This window comes from Panicum virgatum, chromosome 9N (genome assembly GCF_016808335.1).
Source record: "Panicum virgatum strain AP13 chromosome 9N, P.virgatum_v5, whole genome shotgun sequence".
NCBI classification, from domain to species: Eukaryota; Viridiplantae; Streptophyta; class Magnoliopsida; order Poales; family Poaceae; genus Panicum; species Panicum virgatum.
This window is the reverse complement of record NC_053153.1, coordinates 29,264,506-29,269,593: the sequence shown is the minus strand read 5'-3', so window position 1 is coordinate 29,269,593 and position 5,088 is coordinate 29,264,506. Positions and strand designations below refer to the sequence as shown.

Below are 5,088 nucleotides of genomic sequence, written 5' to 3'. Positions count from 1 at the left end.
AACTGTGGCTCTTTTCTCTTTTTACCCCATGCAAGACATAGTAATTTAATAACACCATTTTGGTTACTGGATTTGTAGTAAATTAGTGACCCAAATCTGGTAGTTTGATGATGCCATCGTGGGTAGCATCATGTATGTTCTAGTACAATACTAAAGGTATTTTCGTATTTCGGATTGTAGTAAAGTGGGCATCATTTGATAGTAACAAGATATCGCCATATTGATAAATGCCTTTGTGGTAAATTGATGACACCATTCTGGTAATGATATACCATTGTGCGCTTTTAACATATTATATTCATTTTTTGTGGTAAAATGAAAGTATTATTTACTATGAAGTTTTCAGGTGATGAGGCCTTTCTATCAAGTTTTGTGCAAGCCAGCGTGTACTGTGGATTGATCTGAGTTCATTGTCTGGTCAACTTGCTGCTGCTGAATGAGAAAAGCTCTAAACGATTCCCTCAAATTCTGGATGTAAACGTATATAGCTAATGTTTGTACTAGTGTGGGATGTGTTTCTATAGTACTTGTATAATACTTGTTCATATGTGCCCTGCCAAAATAGCTTGTATGTAAGAGTAATCAATCCTTCTCGATTAATATATTATGGTAATCCTACATATGTATTTAGATACGTTAGCCATTGTTGTAATCCACGCATGTTTCGTAAGATAGTAAAATATTCAATAAACCATTTTCCCAGTTCTACTAAACCCATATGTAACTTCTAGTACAAGAGGTACTCTCGTAACTCAGCATACAAGATTCTAATAAATTGATCATAATTTTTTTTTGTCACTCTGGCTAACGCTATTTATGGTAAATGAATTGTTTATTTTCCTATAATAAAAATACTAGTCCATGCATTGTCGTAACATGCTTTGAACGATCCATAGTTGCATATATCTGGCAGAAATCTGATGGGTTCCAAAGTTTTGCTTGATTGATTATGTAATGATGACCTGCTCCCTGAATCCAGGCGCTTGTTGTGCAAACGGCTCTCGCTCCTGGATGCTCGGCTCACTCGGCAGGCTCGCGTCCAGTATGGACCGGCTAGATGGTACGGACGGGCTGGTGGCCAATCCTAGCATGCCAGGTGGCCTGGCTATAGAATAACTATTTTGTGGCCGTCCATAGAATATATATATATATATCCATTTGAAGTATCCTAGAATTAGTATATGAGCATACTCAAAGTGATAAGATCCGCAATAACAAATTTTGACACGCTCATTTGGTGGACATGGGCGCCAATAAGCTGCAAGATTTTCTTCTAGTTGGCAGTTCAAAACAGGCTGTGGACAGAGGACAGACTACAAGCAAGAGGCTGGGCGAACCAATTTAGCATGCCCTCTCTGCAGATGCCAGCCTGAAACGGCGATGCATCTCCTTGCTGACTGCAATGGTTAGCAATCCCAACAGTGCACCCGAGGGAGTGGACACAGCAAGCGGTGATCTTCACAAGTGGTGGACGGCAATTGCAATAACAACTTCCAATTCGCGTAAAGGCATGTGCTCCTTAATGTTGTTAATTTCCTAGAAAATTTGTAAGGAAAGGAACGCGAGGATTTTTGATCGAAGAAAGCCATAAGCGACAACGTCTTCTTTAAAGTCAGAGATGACTTAGATAGATGGGTTATGGCGGGGGCTAAACATCTCGCCACTCTTGCCGGCCGGACCTAATATGTCCCGTGTTGCGCGGTTGTGTTTTTCTCGTTTTTCCTGCGCTAAGTCTGCTGAGCTTGTATAGTTCTCCCAGTAGCGGAAGTAGATTTTCAACTTAGGGGGGCTTGGTTCTTCCTCCTTCCTATCTCCACTCATTTCTTCACCTTTTTTTCTCTTTTTCTCTCATATTTCTCCTTTAATTTCAATGGAGGTTTTGGCAGTAGGGGGGCTAGAGCCCCCCTAGCCCCCCCTGTAAATCCGCCCCTGAGTTCTCCCTTCTGGGATGCTCTTCTTTTCAATATAATTGGCAGCTCTCTTGCCGATTCGTTGAGAGTGGTGTCATGTCATGTGTGGAGAGTTGTTGCATCTTACTAGTTGAGGGAGGTTTACCAACATATAAACTCAAGTGCTATTTTAACCCGATTTTTTGGCACGGAAAGAAGAGATACGAATTGAGAGAGAGGGAGAGAGATTCTTGTTGCCGTCTTTTTTGTAATTTAGCCTTTTTTGTAAAGATTTACACATTCAGGCCCTTTTTGAAACAATTTGCATTTTTAGACCCTGGGGGTCGGCGCCATAGACCGTGGCGCTGAGGTAACACGTCTCGACGCCACAGACGGTGGCGCCGAGGTCTTGGCAGACGTCCAGCGTGGCTTCCAGCGTGGCAGGGAGCTCGGCGCCACAGATTTTGGCGCCGAGGCCGATTCATAAAGGCCCGCCTTCGTTTTGACCTGTCGCGCCCGCCCAGCTTGCCATTCACTCGCCCGTCCGCTCACTTCATCGGCGGCACTGCCGTCCGGCCACCCCGCTCTCGCTGTCCGGCTGCGCCGCCCGTCCCCGTTGGTCCGCGCCGCCGCAGGGCCCTCGCCGTCCGCCCGGCCAGCCGGCCGCCCCGGCCACCATCGTAAAGCGCGCGAGGCTTCCCCGGCCGGCCCCGGCGCTCGTGCCCGTCGTCGGGGCTTGGGCCGGCCGCGGCGCTCGGCCCGGCCGTCGGGTCTTGGGGCCGACCGCGGTGCTCGAACCCACTGCCGTCGTTTGGGGCGCCGCGGCACTCGGCCCGGCCGCCAGCGCCCCAGTCGCTTTCTCCCCCGCCCCAAACCTGATGGTACAATTTTTTACTCAATTTCGATTAGGTAGGATTGGTTAGACAATGTTAGTTAGTAAATTTAGAAAATTTAGTTAGTGCAACATAGTTAGCAATTTAGGTAATTTAGATAGTGCAATATAGTTAGCAATGTAGGAAATGTACTTAGTGCAATGTAGTTATCTAGTTAGCAATTTAGCTATGAATTTAGGAAATGTAGTTACCACTTTATTATTATTTTAGCAATTTATATTGTCTATCTGAACACCAATTTTTTAGTACAAGTAGTTGTCAGCTCATTCTTGTTTTGGATAACGTACCGGTAATAACTTTTGTGTTGTGCATATACTAACTAGAAAGGGACCTCCGGTAGTGTGGGATGGGCTGCTTGGTCTAGACTTCTTTCCGGAACCGATATTTGAGTTCCCCGCTCAGAATAAAAGAGAGTTCACTAGAGAAAGGCAGTATGATAACCGCAAAGGGGACTGGCCAAAATGTAGGCATGGTGAGGACTGCTTAGTGTAGATGTGCACCGATGGGATGGATGGAGGTAGCCGTTTCTTCAAATGTCCGCGCGCTTGGGTAACTATTAGCATCAAATATATTTACACTTTTTTGTACTGCCATTATAAATTACATATAAGATTTCTGTTGTAGTCTTCAGATGCTCCCGAGAACTGTGGTTTCACTAGGTGGGTCGATCCCGCGCCAATTGATCCTCATCAGGAGTACATCGAACATGAAGCGTCCCCTCATGAGAGAAGACTTAAATGTGATACAAACATCAGTCCCAGGAGGCTGATGACATATTTATTACATCAGATGGTTCATCACTGTACAACTCTACGCGGTAATGGGCAGAGAAGCGCCACTATTGCGAGGATTACAACCCACACCCACACAACGATATTAATTATAAAAGGGGGTCATCAGAGTCTTGCGCCATGCGGTATCTCCTGCGGGTGACCCTAATCCACAGGCAAGGCTGGGTGCAGGACGGTAGCCTACTCGACGTCCTCTGGAACGAAGTCTGGGTTTTCCTCTATAAAAATTAAGAATGGGGTGAGTACAAACGTACTCAGCAAGTCCAACCACACCCACGGAGGGGGTATAAACAGAATATAATGCTCAGGGTAAATCAAGGATAAGGCTAGGGTTTAATTTGCGGGAAAACAATAGTTTATGCAGGGGTTCATTTGAAAGAAAGGATTTTCAAAGCAAGTTTTCTTTGTACCGAATAACACATAGTGGCCCACACATGGATATCTCCCTCCCTTGCCCTGCCACACAGGCACGAGCACACCAATAGGCAAATCACACAGAAATGCCATCCATCCCGTCTAAACTTATCTTTCGAAAATTCCACTTTTATCCCTTCCCACACAAACACACCTTTTCTTTATAAAACAAGTTGTATTGTGTATAAGATCCTAAGCGTTCTAGCAGTGATTAACGTCCAAACAAAGCACATTCAAACATTAATCTAGGTGGTCAAGGAATGGTTATAACAAATCAGGGGGTGGCTATCCAACCGTGTTTTCAGCAGGCAAAACATATGCAATTTTATAAAATAGGCCAATAGGTTATGTTTATAAAAACTAGGATAGAAACATGCATCAAAGGGCGGGATTGAACTTGCCGTCTTCAAAGCCTTCGGGAAGGTCCTGATCGAAGCACTGTCCTTCGGGTTCGGGGTCGCGGAACTGATCCTCGTTCGCCTGCTCACAGTACTGCTCATCGATGGGTTCTCCCTCGTTCACACCGTGATATATGACGCATACAAACATGCACACAATCAAGAAACAGAAATAAAAGTTTTATCGTTGAGCTCGAACAGTTAAGATATGGAGTTCGGAGTAATATTTTTGGGTGGTTTCCTAATGGCATGGCCAAAACTATGTTATGAGAGGCATGGTAAAGTCTTAGTTCGATCTGAGGTCGTTTGGCGCATGAAATGATAGGTTATATAAAGGTTTAGGGGTTAAATAAGGGTTCAGGGCTCATTTGTAAATAGTTTTGGAATAGAAAAGGACTTAGTTGTAATTTCCAAAAATGTTCAGGGCATCCTAAAAAGATGTAGGGGCTTATTTAGTATTAGGTTTATAGGGTGGAAGGGTTTAGTTGTGAATATAATGAAGGTTAGGGATTTCTTTGCAAAAGGGCCAAAGGTGGAAGGTCTCTTTAATAAATAAAAGAGAGGGGAGGGGGTTTTGGGCTAATATGCCCCCCTCTTCTTCCTCCCGACCGCAGAACAGGGGAGGGGCCGTGCGGCGCCGGCGGTGGCCAATCCGGCCGTCTAGGGCCGTGGCGGCGGCCGGGAGCGAGGGGGAAAGGAGGAG

The 5,088-nt window shown here is 45.2% G+C and overlaps 1 long non-coding RNA gene across 1 annotated transcript; it reads left to right on the top strand.

The window, feature by feature from the left end:
* On the top strand, nucleotides 1-630 carry LOC120691632. The gene is made up of 2 exons (XR_005682330.1): nucleotides 1-260; nucleotides 347-630. It is a non-coding gene; the product is annotated as an uncharacterized LOC120691632 (long non-coding RNA).
* Nucleotides 631-5,088: the final 4,458 nt, after the last annotated feature.